The following is an 18901-nucleotide window of genomic DNA, read 5'->3' as shown; positions in this document are numbered from 1 at the left end:
TTGCAAATACCACCATGTATGAACTTACCTTAACCCGCACCCTAACCCTAAGGTCCGTAACTATGGCACACTTACCTTAAGAAGCTATACCCAAACAAACTAAATAATCCACACACATACACTTAACAAAACCCTACTTCTAACCCTACACTAAATCTCACATACACTACCATCTATGCACTTACCTTAACCCGCACCCTATCCCTAAGGTCTGTAACTATCGCACACTTACCTTACGGAGCTATACCACAGAAGGGCCAACCATGACGATTCGACGTTTCGGATTTCACGCATCAGGATGATCAATGTTTTTGTGGTTCAATGAAGACGTGTCAGTGTTTACGTATTCAGGTAAGTACACCTTCGAGCTTCTAATATAGAACCGTTTCCTTTCACACACCAAAGTCATAACCTCTTAATGAAAAAGCATTCCTCCAAACTGCCTGTAAATGTGTATGTGTCCTGTGATGGACTGACTTCTTACCTAGGACTGCTTTTCTGTTTTATGTCCATTACTTGTTGAAATAGGCTCTCTCTCCCCATAAGCATTAACAGGAGAATGCAGGTATCGACAAATGAATAAATGTTGTCTTTATGTTTCAAGTGGAAAGTTACTGCAAATTAAGTTAGCAAGGGTCGGTCACTTTTTAAGCCTGCTGGTATTTTTAGTGAATTAATGTTATCATTGTTTTTATGTACCCCTTGATGGATTAGCTCTGTGGACTCTTATACACAAGTTTAGCTCATCTAAGCTCACAAATGTGTACCTAGTGCCTCTATCTTAAGAAGGCAGGCGGGGGCTGTAGGATAATTAGATGCCAAATAAACAAAAGGTTTTATGTGCTTGTTTCCCCTGAAATCCTACCCTTCACCACATGCAGTGTGTTGAAACTACCAGTTTTGTATACACACACTGTCATTATTAGGGATTTTGCATAAAGGATTTGGACTAAATACTGTAATCCTAGACCTGTGCATGGAGTCATTCCTGCCATGACTAATTAAATATTCTTCCATGCAGAGTAAGACAGCAGTTCCTAGCTCCTAGGTGTTAGTCAATCTTGGATTGCCAGTGTTACTTGTGAGTGGCATGTATCTTTTCAGGAGTCAAGCATAACTTATTTATGGTTATTACACTAATTTTGGACTACAGTTTTTGCATATGGACTGTACAAGCTTGCCTGAGTACTGTTAGTATGTGTATGTTTTCTTGCTTCTTATAACAAAAGAGTTTCTGTGGATCACATTCACTGCAAGTGGTTAGAGAAGTGGAAGAAAAGCACATGGTTGCATCTACTTTAGAATTCAAAATCCACTTTCCTTCTGCTTATAACATTTTTTTTCTGAAACTATAGAACAAAGTACCATAATTCTCAATCACTATTGCTGTAGGTATTGAATAGGTAATCTTTCATGTTTTAAGTATCTTTTGTTAGCTTGCGTTCCAAAGACAGCTGTTACCTTTCTGGTGTGTTTACAAATGGTACAAATTCAGTCCTAGTTCATTCATGTGGTCACGGCCTGCTGCAGTTCTCTATTGTTGCTGGTATTTCACCACGTGAACCAAAACTTAATTGTTTGGACTAGAAGGCTCATTTTTGTTGCCTTCTTTGCCTCCTCTGCCTGCCAATCATCATTTCCCTTCCTCCTAGTTAGTATGATGGACTGACTTCTTACTTAGGATTGCTTTTCTATTTTATGCCTTTTACTTGTTGATTGCTTCCCATTATTAGGACAAGGGTCATCCAGGAAGGTCAAAACTCATTTTAAACTATCTAGGGTGTTCCACTGTAATAAAACAAAGTATTACTAGTATTTACAAATCATGACAGAGTGTGATATTGATCATAAACATGGTCCATCTGATTAGGCTCAGAACTGATCTGCTAACTTGTTTGCCAAAGTCTGGCTATCTGGTTTTGTAGGTTCATAGGTAAGTACTAATTTAGATGCCTCTGTGGGCTCTTTTAATGCTAGCCAGTTTCCTTTCCAAAGGTAAAAAATTAAACCTTGTACCACACGTTCATGATGTAAACACCATCTCCAACCTGTTTTAATGACATATTCTGAAAACAGTGAAAAGCTAGCATTATAGTTAAAAAACAACTTGATTTTTAAACAGTGTTAGATCTGGAAATACCAGACATTTTAGATGATACTAATGCCTGGTCCAAACTATGTAAGAAGCACTGTGAACGGGGTAGAAAAAATGCAGACCGTTTACATCACTTTACATCAGTTAAGCTCAATGCCAAGAATGTATAGTTATCCCCTTTGGGAAAAAAACATGTACCCGGGACTTAGGGACACAGGTGGACAGTGGTCTCACCTTTGATAACCACATTGCCACAACAGTCAGGAAGTCCTTCTATGTGGCACACCTCATCACTAAGGGCTTTTCATCCAGAAAAAAGGAGGTCATTCTTCCACTGTACTCATCCCTCATTAGACCCATTATAGAATACAATGCCCTGTTTGGTATGTATCTCTCAAGACATCTGCAACAACTGGAAAGGCAGCAGAAATACCTCACTAAAAGAACCACAGGCCTAAAGCAGATGCCCTATGCTGACCGCCTTAAAAAAACTCCAGCTATACTCTGTCACATATCGTCTACTCAGAGGCGATCTCTGCTTAACATACAAGGCCATGTCAAACCCAGAGCTGTTGGACATGCTACACTTAAAGAAATCCCAATCCCTCCGAGCCACATGCTCCAGGGATCTAAACCTTGTCATCACAATAAACAAAACATGCTGGAGGGATAGGTTCCTGACCTAAAGATTCCCCATACTCTGGAACAGACTGCCCATAGGTTCATAGGTTATAGGTTCATAGGTTGGTACTGGGCTATCTGCCCGAATACATATATTAGCCCAGCCATGTTGTGCAGTATTCACCGCCCCTTTAGTAGTTCCCTAGACCCTTGTACTAGCAGCTAGTACCCTTGGCCCCTATCTAGTAGTGCTGTTGGTGTGATCCCGGGTTTGAACTTTCTGTTACCCATCCAATCATCAAGGTTCCCCTTGAAGAGTGATAGTGAGGGGCTCTGTCTTATGTAGATCGGGACCCTGTTCCATAGTAAGGGAAGTCTCTGTGAAGGGAATCTATCCCTCCAGCATGTTCTATTCATTGTTGTGTTGAGGTTTATATCCCTAGAGCGTGTAGCTTGAGTAGATTTGGTTTTGCTAAGATGGAGCATGTTCAACAATTCTGGGTTGGACATGGCTCTGTACTTTAGACAGAGATCGCCTCTGAGAAAGCGGTATGAACAGTCTTAGCTTTTTCAATCATGCTGCATAGGGCAACTGTTTAAGGCCAGTAATCCTCTTGGTTAGGTACCTTTGTGGTCTCTCCAGCTGCTGGAGATGTCTAGCCAGGTACATTCCAATTGGTGCATTGTACTCAATAATGGGTCTGATGAGGGAAGAGTAGAGGGGCACCATTACATCCTTAGATCTTGATGCGAACCCTTTCGTGATCAGATGGGTCACATAGAAGGATTTTCTAATCACTTTGGTAACATGGTTATCAAATGAAAGCTGACTATCTACTTGGGTCCCTAGATCCCTTATTTCTTCTTCAGATTTCAGGGGATTACCTCCTATGTTGTAGTTTGCGGGTACTCTGTTTTTTCCAAAGGGGATTACTACACATTTTTTTGCATACATGTCAAGCAAAGCGCTTTTTTGGCCCTCTTCAAAAGGAACCTTGATGACTGGATGGGAGATAGGAAATTCACCCCGGGGATCACGTCAGTCGCCCTGCTAGACATGGGTCCAGGAAAATAAATACTGTGGGAAGAAATAGCCAGGGGATTGTTATAGCTAGGCTTGTATAGGCCGTAGGGCCGATAGCCTAGTACCAACCTATGAACCTATGAACAAGGAAAAAGCTAGTGCAGGAATTTTGAATGATAAATGAGTAAATCACAAGCGTGTCAGAGCACAATACTTAGTATTAAGATATATGACTAGTCGATATATAACTATCTAGTCAGTAATATGTTGATGGGAACTAATAATTCTGCGAGCAATAACTGTGTATTCAACTCCCCTTCCATTCCCCTAGCATAACTTGGTGATTCACTGAGCTAAATTAATAACTGTCATTGTTCACACAGCCTGATCACAGACAACTTGAATATGAACTGCTGGTTTCCAACAGGAACAGCAGAATTATCATGATTTCTTATCTGGGCTTATCACCAGATGATCTTTGTACTACCCATTAAAGAAAACTCAAATATTGGTTCTTCTTCCCTTCTGGAATGGATACTCTGTCAAAACTCAGAGTGCATTAGCCTGGCAGGGACACTAACTGAGATAATCAATATTCACAACAGCACTTTCTGTATCTACCTAAACACAGCCTGAAATGTATTCTGTCTCAATAATGCAAAGGACAGTTCAAGTTTTAACCACAACATGATTAATCGTACATAATTAGTCAGCAAATTATAATTAGTGTATTTCTCATTCAGCATCGGCAGTGCCCTTCAGGTCTTCAAGTTTAATTTAATGGCCACAATTTGTAAACATAGCACCAATTAACCTTCTCAAGGTAAATGGCAAACAGAGTGGCTTTTTTAACATCTCGGCGAAGTGAACTTTACAAAACAGTGATTCAGACTGGGTTTAGTTCTAGGAATCTAGTTGACCCAGGAATTAGTCTTACAAATTAGCCTTAAGCAGTGAATCTAAGAAGGAAACTGGGATACACAGGACTCCCTATGTCCATCAGGTGCAGATATCTACTTCAAGAAATAATGAAAGTTTCTGGAAATGGATTATTGTTCTGACAAATAGGAAGTCAATCTTTGTTATGACAGACCTTGGTATCAAAAAAACTGGAAGAGTTATTGCCCCAGCTGAATGAGTACTCTGATATTATTTTCAGCTGTATAACAATGCCCTCATCCAGAGCACAGCTGGACTATAACTACCTCCATCTTTGTCTGAAATGTGAATTTAGTCTGATCAACTGATGCGTGTGGTGTTACGATATTCCTAAGGTAAGTCAGTGTCTCACCTGTGTTACACCTATTGCCATCCATCATAGTTACTAAACATAGTATTCATTTATTTGATAACTTTGATTATTAACAGGTGACCAAGAGAAACTTGTATGTCACACATACAGAAGTATGCCATTATGAATTTATTATTTAAAGGTAGCAATCAAAGTAGCTCGAACAAATTCATACTCATATTCCTGCTCCTGCTACCAATAAAAATGCTCGATGAGGAAACAAATTTTCAGTTAATCAGTTATCTGATAATGTATAGGCTTCTTAGTGACTCACAACATGATTTCAGTTAACAGAGAACTCATACTGTCCTTGTGGCATTAACTATTCAGCTTCTGAAGAAAATGCCATTATAATTTCCTGACTCATTGCCTGCTGATGCCAAGAAACAAAACATATTCCTAACTACATCAAAATAGAGGTCTATGGCAGCTTTGTTAACAAAGAGGGATAAAGCATTGACTATGACGCATGTAACTACAAATCATGTACTGGCTTGGGCACTTGCTGGATCTTGGGTGGGGGTGGGGGGGCTGCTATAACTTTGCTGGCTTGCCTGTCATCAGGGAAGAGTGTAGGAGTGCATACTTGGAGTGCATGCTCCCATGGTTGAATCTCTGACTCCATGGGAGTGATAACTTCAAGGTGGGCAGGGCTATCTTGAAGGGTTACATCACTTATTGAAGCAGGTGACATGCAATTACTGACAGCCACAACATGATAAATCCTGAGTATTTTCCTGAGTATGTGCACTGGAGTTATAGTTACAAAAATGTGAAAAACCCACCCCTAATGACTGCCTAAATGATGGAGTCTCTTGGTCAAGTCTCACTCAAGGGTATGGGGGATGAATGTCACCATCATCAACTGCCTTTTTTCCATTTTACACACGGGTTCTGGATGTCATATCAACTGTTCCCATTTCTCTCTCTCTCTCTCTCTCTCTCTAGACAATGCCACTTTCTTACTGTCTTTGACACTCATGACTGACTGTCATAGGTCTTCTCTCACACAGTCCATCCATATCTTTGTTGGATGCCCTCATTTCCTCTTGCCTTCCTCCTGTGTGTCCCAAATCTTCTTCACCAGATTGTCTTCTGCTTTTCTGCACATGTGCTTCAACCATGGTAATCAGTTCTGTTTGACCTTTTCTGCAATTGGAACAACTTTGGTTTCTGGTCTTATCCCCTCATTTCTTTGTCTGTCCATAGTGTGCATCCTACCATCCATCTTAGGCAGTTCATCTCCATCACCTTTAGCTTCTTCAATCACTCTGCCTTCACTGTTAAAGTTTCTGTAACATACAATAGTACTGGTTGGACCACTGTTTTGTACAGCTTACTTTTCAGCTTCTTTGGCATTCTTGTCATTTACTACACCTGACTCTCTGTGCTAATTGGCTGCAGCCCCATCTGATTCTAGCTTTGACCTCCTCATTCAAACTTCCCTTCTCCTCAAACACCCCTCCCAGATAAAAGCTGTTAACCTGTTCCACAATTTCCCATTCCATCTCAGTTCTCTGCTTCTTCTGATTTCCCACATTTACTACCATTGCAACTATCTTATCAGTACTTGGTTTCATCCCATGTGCCTTCAGTTTTGCATTACATTCCCCTATCCTGTCCTGAAGTTCTTGCTCAGAGTCTACCTGCAATGCCACATTGTCTGCTTACAGCAACTTGGTTTATTTGTCCCCTCCAACCTGTTTGCTAATGTTGTCTATCACTAGTATGAACAGCAGTGGGCTCAGAGATGAACCCTGATGCACATCAGCTATTCCCTCTGGGAACCTCTCTTTGAGATTGAACACTGTACTTGAGTCATTGGGTCTTTGTGCATAGCTTGCACTAATGCTACCAATGTTTCTGGCACTTCAGATTACTGCAGGACTGCCCAAATCAGCTTTCTTATGACCTTATCATATGCTTTCTCCAAGTCTATGGATGCCTTGGGTTCTTTCCTCATTTCTAGCTTCTTCACAAGTATCTTTTTTATTGCAAATATTAGGTCAGTTTTGCTGCATCCTGATCTGAATCCAATCTGCTCATTTCCCATCTTAATTCCTACTACTCTGCATATCCATTTATCAATCACCTTGTCTAGAACTTTCATGCAATGTGACAGGAGCTTGATGCCTCTATACTGCACAAGTTGTGAATATCCCCTTTGTTCTTGAACACTGGCACTAGTTTGCTTATTCTCCACTTATCTGAAATACAGCTTTCTTTCCATATTGCTAAGAATATCCTTAGGAGCCATTTCTCCCTTATCTCACCCAGCATCTTTATCATATCTGCTGTGACCTCATCTGAGCTTGCTGCTTTCCCTGGCTTCATTTTCCTTAGTGCTGTTCTTACTTCTTCTTGGGTGGGCTCCTCCTCTTCTCCTATCGTAGACTGTGGCTGGGACAGTACAGCTTCTGTGGGATGATCTTCATTCAGAAGCTGCTAAAAGTACTCCTTCCAACTACCTTTGATGTCCTGTGGACTGGTGAGCAGGTTGTTGTTGGCATCCCTTATGAAGGGTGTCTGACTCTCTTCTTTATTTTTCTGTCTTTGTCTTGCAACCTGACATAGTTTCTTTGTGTCATATACTGACTCAGAAATCCAAAACGAAGACAAACTGGCCACAGGACCAACACAAAGGCAGCAGGATAGATCCAAACACAGCTCTTTTATAAACCAACATAAAGGCAGCAGGGTCTATATTAGAACACCGAATGTTCAAAATTTCAAGTGTTCTAATACTGACCCATTTTCGGCGAACGCTGAAAGTATTGAAGAAACATAAAACCAAATTTTTTCCTAGGGAAAGAATTTGGTTGTCTGTTTCTGTTGCTTCGGCATTTTTAGCGCTGTGGTGGAAAGTTCCGGGTCGGGTTCAGGTAAGTGTGCGATTGTGTGGACTTGAGGGTTAGGGTGAGTTAGGTGAGTTAGGGTTAGGGCACAGGTCAGGTAAGTGTGCGATTGTGTGGATATGAGGGTTAGGGCGGGGTAGGTGAGTTAGGGTTGGGGCGTGGGTGAGGTGACTGTGTGATAGTGATGGACCTTAGGGTTAGGGTTTAGGTTAAGGTAAGTGGACAGTTAGTGGTGTATGTATAGTTTAGTGTAAGGTTAGTTGTAAGAGTTTAGGTGTATGAGTGTGGATTGCTGTTTCTTTGGTGTGCTTGTTTTGTGTGATTGTGTTTTGGATTTTTTTTCCCTAGGAAAAAATTTGCTGTTCTGAATGTTCGATGTTTTAAATTTTCGATTGATAGGGTTCGATATTAGAACACTCAACATTTTGAATGTTCGGTGTTCTAATATAGACCCAGGCAGCAGGATAAATTCAAACACAACTTTATTCCAAAAAGAAACTGGATTGGCTTGTTTGTTCTAATATTTTAAAACTTCATCAGATCTGACATTCTTCTCCCACTCCAATTCTCTCTTCTTCTTTATGAGGTGCTATAGCCTCAAGTAATTCCTTGAACTGTTTTGCTTTCTCTCCAGTCAACTCGAAGGTCTTCAGCCTGGTCTCTTTTGTCTTTAGAGTCTTCTCTGACCACTGCTTTCAGCTGATTGTGGCAACCCAGTGGTTTATGTGTCGGACAACTGTTTCACTGAGGATGATTTTGCAATCACTGATTCTACCTCAGTACTCTTTCTGTACAAGGAGCAAGTCAATCTGAGTTGCATGTTGGCTATTCTTGGATGTGATCTTTTGACTGTCTCTCTGTCTGAGCCATGTGCTGGCTACTATCAAGCTATTTGTCAGACAAAAGTCTAGAATGGTTTTTAATTCTTTATTCCTGTTGCCCCACCCATGTGGACCCAGGCAGTCCTTATATCCTGTTCTGTCTGTCCTGATACGTACATTCAAGTCATCCATTATCAACAATTAATGTTGTCCTGCTTTATGTAGTAGGTCCTGCAACTGCTGTCTGAATGCACTCTTTTCTTCACTATCACAATCCTGCTGTAAGGCATAAGATGAGATTATGAATAGTACACTAAAATTAGGCTAAAGTTTGATTGCCATGAGTCTGTAACTAATTCTGATGACATCCCTCACTGCCTTCTGAAGCCTCTCCCTCTCCATAAATCCTGCACCATTTCTAGTCTGTCCTCCTCCTGAGTAGTGGACTCAGGATCCCAAGCCAAGAGGCTTTGCTGCACTGTCCTTCCATCTTGTCTCCTGGACATATAGGATGTCCAGCCTCCATCATATTCATGTCCAAGTTTCATTGTCTCAATGAACCTACATTGAGTGTAGTAATTCTTGGTTCATATTTGGCTGGTTGATTGGTTTTACATCCAGCTTTTGCTCAACAGAGCTATCCCAGGTAATCCAAGTTGGGCAACTGGACACCAGATGGCCAATAGCTTATTGACCCAGGGCTGCTGGGCTTTATTGCAGGCACACACTGGCCAAATGGGGCACATACACCCCTCCCATTGCTACCATGAGTTCCTGTTTAAGTTGGAGTAGGCTGGGTCCTCAACCTACTTATCTGCACATTTAGTGACATTAATCAACACGATCAAATCATCTAGAGCTATATTTTTTACATTATCGAGTGGCTAGCCCTCCCCACCTGGGGAATGGATGAGCCAGTTGACAAACAAAGCATGTTATAGTCAATAGGCAGTGATGGCAAAACCATCAAAAAAGAGGTCTGAATAAATCTGAAAAGCAACTAGACAGTTTAAAATGGGAAATAAAAATATAAACAGAGTACAGTTTATTTTCAGCTTTTATATTTTGTTAGGTTTTAAGCTTGATTTATGATTATAAACCATTGAACCAGTGAATAATTTTTCACTGTATGTTTTAACCTTAATTAAATCAATACTTTTGGTGTTGTCAGTCATGAAGTTTTGAGCCTTGCATTTGTGAAGGTTAGTCTAGTAGTTAATTTCAAATTTTGGTCATAGGACTATTTTGCCTAAAAGCAACAAAAAGTAAAATATGATGACTATTCAATCCTGCAACTTTCACCAGTAAGCACTCAGATCACTTCTCTTCAGGACTTCGTTAATAGCCTCTGGCATTCATTGGATCAAGAATGACCTTATCCAGTATGCAGCCGATGATGATGATGATGATGATGATGGTGATGATTTACAGTTAAATTCTGGTAACTCAGTAAACTTTGTGTGATGTGCCTGCAGCAGAACTTCAGGAAGAACTTTCTTCAGCCATGAACAGGTGGTTTAACGTTCAGTCCTAGGAAACAAATATGGTGTGTGTGTGTGTGTTAATTAAACTAAATTAAACATTTCAACAAATCATTTACATTTCATGCATATGCAAATTAGAAAATGGGAGTAAAATCAATGTAGCTGGCCAGTTAACATTCTATAGGTATATGTTAGCCGACAGCAAAAGACCAGGGAAAAACAGTTTCTCAGATTTGCAGCAATGAATTCTTGGCGAAACAGAACAATTCAAACTATTTTACTCACTGAGTGATGAAATTTAGCAAATGTGTTGCTCTGAAAATTCAAGAATACAGAAAAAAAACTGTATTCTCAGTGACAACGGGCTGTAGGGTAGTGTGAAATGACACCCTGCAGCTAGGTAAAAATGACTAATGCAGATTTGACAAGCTTCAGCATTTCATATCATCACACTGCCAGCTGTCCAATATTTCAGATCCCACAGCCAATACAACTGAAATTAAAAATAAATACATTTTGCTTCCTTATTTTTAAAACTGTATATACTGGCCTCATACAAAGCACAAAACTTTAAAGTTAAGTGTATTACATAAATATATATAGGCAGTTACACATATAGTAGTTACCTTGCAAAATGTGTTGTAATTGGAGAAGAATGGATAAAATAGAAAATAATAAACTGAATTTTAAAATGATGGTAGACATGACCATTTTCCCCTTGGTGATCATACTGATAAGTCTGTAGACAGCTCAATGACATCAACCTACAAGAGGGAGAAGGGTAGCAATATCCAGAAGTTACAGGCCCAGGCGCAATTAGCATTCTGACAGAAAGGCACAATTTTATGACTGGTCATTCAACCCTTTTGAGCCCTGACCAGGGCTCTTCTTTTAAAGCAAAAGCTGGCCCAAAGAGCATTAACATCACAGCATGTAGAAATGTCAGTACAGCATACTTACAGATGATAATCACATCATATTTACAAATAACATACTTGAACAGTTAATTCAGATGTTTCGTAACAGCCTTATGCATGAAAATATGTTAGCATGTACAGAGGATGTACATGTTGTTTATACTTGATGCAACATGAGTCCAACATTTTATCAACACATCAAAAGTGGCTTTGTATATGTGTATGCATATACAGAGTAGGTGCAAGTAAAGAGATCTTCTAACCACTGTCTTGGAAGCATCTACATTTAAAGCCTTTAAAAGCCCTTCACAGCTTCTTACTTGCATAATTTACTTGATAAGATATACCAGACAGTGGAAGTAGTTTTAGAGAAGGCCCTGACCATTGTTGTGAATCTGAAAGGAGGTCTGCTTAGTATTAATGGTTTATTGCTATTATTTCTGAGAGAATAAAAGGTTTCTGTAATAGTTTGTTGTTTAGTGCTAGACAGTACTAATGTTTAATAATTGTATAAACTAGGTCATATAGCAGGAGAGTAACTACTATTCATCGTAACCTGTGAAACTTTTCCAACATATTACAGTGGTGTCTGTAGTGGCCAGCAAGTAGTACAAACGGTCAAATTATATTTTCAGTGTTTATTTAGAGCTGTATGTTACCATTGCAGTGCAGTGACAAGAAGCCCATACCCTAGCTTAGTTAGAAGAAATTTCCTCGGAAGTGTTCATATATAACCTATTATGTTCATTCAAAGGAATATTCTTAAGTACAACTTGTATAATGCAGTAGTCAGGCATCTTTTTATAAATCTTACTGCAGAATGTGTCATCCTTTTATAAAGTTCCACATTCAGGAATGTAATGTTGTCAAATGACACATTAACTGAAAAGGTTAAAACTGAATTAAATGGTGTTGTATCAGTGTGAGTGCCATTTAAAGTCTGTCTGGTATCAAACACATAAATAAATGCAAGCATCATCAAAATGTTACAGTAATAGCAGGCATTAACAGTAAGTTCTCCTTCTCCCAGTGTATCGCATAGATGTACACATAACCAGGAGCTGTAGAGGACTTTCCATGGCTATCCCACATTTTTGTAAATCTATTTCACAATTATACATAACAAGATTATGGACTAATGCAATCTTGTATAACATGCCAATAACGTTTATATAGTTTATGTCAGAATATTTGCTTAACTATCACATTGTTTCTTTTACCCCATCATGGTGAGGTATCACAGAGTATATGCATTAGAAGCCATGATAACAGTATAGTCCTCACTATACTTTGTCTCAGTGGGCTGGGTTCTAAACATATTACTGTCATTGTGAGGTATTCCATTGTAATGCTGCTTTGTAACTAGGTAGATTTAGTAAGAATTATTGTGTTTTGTTTAATCAGCACATGATTATTTGGCACCAAAATATCTAAAAGTTGCTCCAACCAATGACTCCCTCAAGACCAGTAAACACACACACACACACACACACACACACACACACACACACACACACACACACATTTTTTTTTGGGTGGGGAGACCACATACCCTCTACTTTATATACATATGCTAACTCTGAGATCACACAGACCCAGAGAAGATAGAAAAAGTGATAAACACAACACTCACCTTCTTGCTCTTCTCTGGTGTAATGTTACACAAAACCGTTGACTTTCCATTGTTAACTCTCTCAGCATTGCTCAACTGGACACTGACAAACTTTGTTTTCCTACTAGGCATTACAAGGAATTCCATTAGAGAAAGTATTTTGTAACTAAAGGTCTATTAGCTTACTTAAAAAGTCTGCTGCATCTCTTAGATATGGTCTAGTAAGGAAAACACACCTTATAGATATACTATTGAAATGCATTGATAATGATTCAGCCAGATTAACTCGACTATATACAGTAACCCTATGTGATGGAACTATTGCATTTGTAGCTTGGGAAACCATTAGATTAAGCTGCTCTTCTATTTCTCTAACTTGAGTGAAAAAGTAAAAAATATTCATCATCATCAGCCCCCTTTTTCCCATTTTTTTCTATATGTTGTTGTGGTATTGTGTTAACTGTTGCCAGCTCTCTCGATTCAGTGCCACACTCCTGCCTTTTTCAACACTCATGCCTGACTGTAGCAGATCTTCTTTCACACAATCCATCCACCTCTTTGCTGGATGTCATCGCTTCCTCTTACCTTCTTCCTGTCTGTCCCAAATCTCCCTCACCAGATTGTCTTCTGCTTTTCTGCACATTTGCCTGAACCACCACAATCTGTTCTGTTTGATCTTTTCTGTAATTGAAGCTACTTTGGCTTCTGCTCTTATGTCCTCATTTCTTCATCTGTCCCACAGTGTGCATCCTACCACCCTTCTCAGGCACTTCATTTCCATCACCTCTAGCTTCTTCAACTGTTCTGCCTTTACTGCCCAGGTTTCTGTACCATACAGTAGTACTGGTCACACCGCTGTCTTGTACACCTTACTTTTCAGCTTCTTTGGCATCCTTCTGTCATAGACTACACCTGATATTCTATGCCAGTTGGCTGCAGCCCCTCTGATTCTAGCTTTGAACTCTTCATTCAGACTTCCCTTCTCTTCAACCACCCCTCCCAGATACTTGAATCTGTTTACCTGTTCCACTACCTTCCCTTCTATCTCTATTCTCAGCTTCTTCTGATTTCCCCAATTTGCTGCCATTACCATCATCTTATTTGTACTTAGTTTCATCCCATGTGCTTTCAGTTTTCCATTCCATTCTCCTATCTTTTGCTGAAGTCAAAAAAGTAAATACTATTGTGCCTCTTCATATCATAGTATTGAATGTCTTTATAAGTTTTTTTTATTTTACAATACATTATAAATAGCCTGAATGTATTACAATGGCTATACCTTCTTTGTTTGCATTTTTAATAATTATCATATTCATTCACAAATTCATACCAGCACCATATTTTAATTTCGTATATTCATGTATAAAATGTTTGCTGATAGAATTATCCTTCTATCTTTCTCACAAGCTTTACTAACAGGGAGAAGGCAATGAAACTTGCTTAAAGGAAATGTTCTTTCACTCAAGAGATTTCTACTAGCAAAAATACAGTTTATACCATATTTTAACAGTAAGATGGATGCTCACAGACTGCCATATTTAGTACACTAATAATATTTATCACTTCACCTTTATCTGGATGTTATTTATGTCGCCATCATCCAGTAAAATGTCCTCACAGATATTTTTACAATCACTGCCCACCACTAATGGTCATATGCTTAAACTGTGTATAATCATTCACTGTGTTTACTGGTAATAAAATGTTTTTGCTTCTTACATTGACCTCACTTCGATCACTGGCTCTTTGAATTAAAATGCATATAGATCCACATTCTGTTAACATTGCTACAGCCTTCACTCCGTTTTTTTGACATTCTTAACCACTCCAAATATTCCACAATTCTTTCCTTTAGTAGTGATTTTCTAATTTCCTGATCACTGATTTCATGCTGGCAACTTAAAAGTTTCACGTTTATCTTATTTTTGACTCTTATGAGTGAGAATCACATCTACCATATTTGTCTTTATGTGGCATTGTCTCCTCCTATGACTTGCTGAAAATGTAATAACTATGCTACTAAACCCATCTTGGTTTTCTAAAAATTCTCAATGAATCAAACTCACCCCTTGGCTTTATCCATTTACAGTTTTTGAAATTATTTCAGAACTTTTTTTTCCTAAAAAATTGCGATCAACTCCTTTACAGAAGATTCAATACAGATTTTTTTGTGATTGGATTTTGCTCTTCATTCAAGTCAAGTTTATTTTCAATTAATGTAAGGAGAGTGTGGAGAATTTAAGGTAATTAATACAGGGAGAGTTTCACAATATTTTTACTTAGTCGCATATTTCGCTTGCCACTCCCAATGCCCACAAACAAGACTAGTTTACCAGTTAAGCCTGCTTTATGCTATTGTTCTTTTGCCTTCACCATTCATTGGCTTGTCAGGATAGCGGTCATTTTTAACCAAGTTCCTCAGCCAACTTGATGTTATCTTTTTTTGTCAACAAAAAGTGAAACGTTAATTTTTTTCTCTTTCTTCCTAATTCTTTGTTCAGGACAGCCTTTGTCATAAATGAGAGATGCTTTATCTCACTTCAGACTTCTACTGTTTCATGCTGGTCACATAAAGGGATACATTTGTGTTTTATTTAGCTATCTAGTTACTTACACATTTGCAAAATGGATAGGCGGGCTAGTTACAATAGTTATTTGCAGCCATGACATAAGCCAGTTGGTAATGTAAGCAAAAGGGAAGATTCATACACTGGGTGCCCAGAGCAATAGGCTAGAGCACTGAGAAGCTTCCTTGTATGGATGAATGTCTTCTAGAGAGCAGGGAACCACAACCACAGGAGACACATTCAACAACACCTAAAGGAGGCTGGTGGTATGAAGCATAAATGCAAAGGAATACACCAGCTACAAAACTGCTCAGAACAGGATTCACAAAAGGGAAAAATTACACACCATAGATGTCAGAGTACCTAGGTAAAGGGAATTGCACAGAGTGGTACATTTAGCATGCAGGAGTACCTTGAGCAGCTGCTTCCAATCACACATCCTGGGTCACCATGGTGAATGAAAAAGATCAGGGGGAGGCTCACCAGCAGCATTTCAAGATCTCAGGGGCAGTAACCACACCAGTACAATATAAATGTGGTTGCTTAAAGGCACATATAATGCAGGGCATGCTATCAGCATTTCACATTCATTATATTCCTCATCCCTTCATACCAGGTCATTATTGTTATGGACATCTAATGTGGAAGGACAGCATATTGTGGGTTACATCAATCCTGCTTTAGTCAAAATTCACTTTGCTACATTTGATCGAAAATTATTTGGTCGAATGTTGCAAAGCTTTGAGTATGTGGGGTGATGATGTATTTTATCTGTGTAAGTGAAAGAATGTGTTCCATTCACTAACACTGACTGCATGCGGTGTATGTTTTTACAAAGATCGGCAGTCAGTGGTGTTAAAGAATTTATCATTTCCTCCACTGTTGTTCAATTTCAGAATTGGTATATATAAATATCATGGATAATTGTGGGTGAGGGGGTTGTTTTAGGCATTTTTCACTTGTTTTAAGGGATTTGTTGAGTTTGATGAATCCTTGGTCTTTTGAGGATTTGTGTTTCGATATATCAGTTCTCAATGTCACTAGCACTGAAAAATTGATATAGATTCCATGATGCATAGATAATCGACAGTAACTATGTGATAGAAGGCACATGGTGCGACAAATCTAACCATGTATCCCTCCCTATTTCTCTTGTGCTGTCCCCCTAACATAATGCTCAAACTTGTAGTGCAAGAATTCTGTACAAAGCCAAAAATAACAGTGGGACAAAGGCCCCAAATCTGGACAGATTTTAAATATTTCACTTATAAACTTAGAAAGTTGCTCGAATTGTTGGTTTTGTATTTACATACATTTACTGTAGGATGTGAAATATGAAACTCAAATGTCTGTCATTACTTAGTGACTTCAATCCCCAATGAGTTTTCAGAGAAACACAAATTTTATGAGGAACAGGCAAAAAATATGAGGCAAAAATCTAAACTCTTTGTGAAATTCCGAACAGTTGAGAGGTATGCCCCCCCAGTAACCTGGTAAACCAACTGTTAGGCAACTATATCCCCATCAGCACAGTGTGCTGACACCTGACAGCACAACCAAAAAGTTAATCACTTGGAGGCATTAACTCACTGCTACTTTGCAGGCCATCTTCCACACTATAGCATGCATGGCCACTCTGCTGACCATGGCTATGCAAATAATATTTCCAGTAACTGAACTGCTAATGCTAGAAATGTTGCATGTCCAGGAATGGTGCCATGAGCACTACCAGCCAGCTATCAAACTTGTGAACTTTAGGTGGTTCTGAGACATAAACCTAACAGTCAGACCATTTATCTTTAGAAAGCTGTGGACCCATGGTAGAGCCTTGGAAGCTCACCACCTTTCTTTAATTCAAAGATTGTACAAGCTTGGCAAAATACATTTCCCTTTTCCTAAACGTATATAAGCTTTGAATTAGAATAATAAAGTAGCAAAAAGGTGGGGGTTGCAAGTGGGCAAGCTTCCATGCAAGTACCATCAAATGTTGTGCTTTTTGTTAATTTACTGTTTTATCAGGATTCTAGACCTGGACCATTCATCCCAGAGTTTGTAAATACTGATATTTTAATCCCTGATTTTGTGCCCTGCTTCCCTTTAGGCATTCCCCTTCTGGGAACCTCTGCTTCCTCAGTGTACCACTTCCCTTTGGGTGTGCTATCACTGATGCAGCTTCCCACAGATGTGCTACTTTTCAAGTATAAATTTATTATGTGTCTCGTTTTAGCTGTGTTGTGCATCCCTTTATACTATACTGTCTCTTTCCCCTGGTGCTGTATCTTGTGTATGCATGAAGTATCATTCCTGGCATATAGTACACTGAGCTGCTAAGAATTAGTTTGCTATTGCAGTATCTGTGCGCTAACCTGGGCTACAATCAGCAGAGGTAGGATTGTGTTTGTGAGCAGCATGCTTTTCTCTCCTCCTGATGATACAATCTCTTTGTTCCCTCTGATATGCAGTGTGGAAGCCATCTATGAATTTAGCTGATAAGCAGAAAAAAAACTGCATCAGATGCGTAACATACATTATGGCAAAAGGTACAGTTGTTTACAAAAATGATGCATAAATATATACAATATGTATGCTCAGACAATCATGTAAACTTTATTTATTTACTTTATACATCCATTAACCAGGTATGTAGGCTGGTACCTAGTCCTGTTACTGGTAACAATCAGGGCACAAAGAGTAGGGTAAATTTAACACAGAAATAAATGAAGAGTTTACTGCAGCCAATCAGCTAATATGCTTCTGGGAGGAAACCTGGGAAATGCAGACTCCACCCAGACAATATTCAAAAGGCAGCACTGAATCACAATCCCTGCAGCTGTGAAGTACAGATCATGTCACTGAACCATGATACTGCTGTTGGAGTGGCATACTCAGCAAAGAGAGAGTGAGAGAATAAAGGAAAATAAATTATGAATAAATTTGCCATCTGATCTACTTCTCATACCTCTCAACTTGGAAATATCAAAAATCTGGAAAAAGGCCTGTGAAAAGTAGGTACAACTGGCCAAAAATCTGGATGCTGTTTAACATAAAATTTACATGCATAATTATGCAATCCTGCCCATTCCAATGGAATTGTGGGATGACAATATTTTAACAAATGGAAAGTCATACCTCTCAACTGTCGAGATTTCCACAGAATGACCAGATTTTTGCCTTATATTTTTGGTCTTCTCCTCTTAAAATGTGTGGCAAACTACAGAGGACTGAAGTCACTAAATAATGACATATTTTAGTTTCAGACTTCATATCCTTCAGAAAAATGCAAGCTAACACAAAACCCATTATTCTAACAACATTCTAAGTATATTTAAAATCTGTCCCTATTTTTGAGACTTTGTCCTCCCATTATTTAAGGCTTTATCTGGATTTATTATGTTACAAGTTGAGAGGTATGTGCCTACCCTAGAATTTCTTCACATAATGAGATTTTTATCAAATCATTGCATATTTGTGTTTGCTTGTTTCATATGTCCTTTGGGATGTGTTGATTAGAATCTACATTATATATAATTATCTTGGAGAATTGAGACTGAAACAAGAATAACATGACTTATTTAATTAACTATGACAACTGAGACCGAGACAAGGACAATATA

This window comes from Protopterus annectens, chromosome 1.part2, assembly GCF_019279795.1.
Source record: "Protopterus annectens isolate FY-2018-M chromosome 1.part2, PAN1.0, whole genome shotgun sequence".
Lineage (NCBI taxonomy): Eukaryota > Metazoa > Chordata > Ceratodontiformes > Protopteridae > Protopterus > Protopterus annectens.
The sequence above is the reverse complement of the archived record's forward strand: the minus strand, read 5'-3'. Positions refer to the sequence as shown.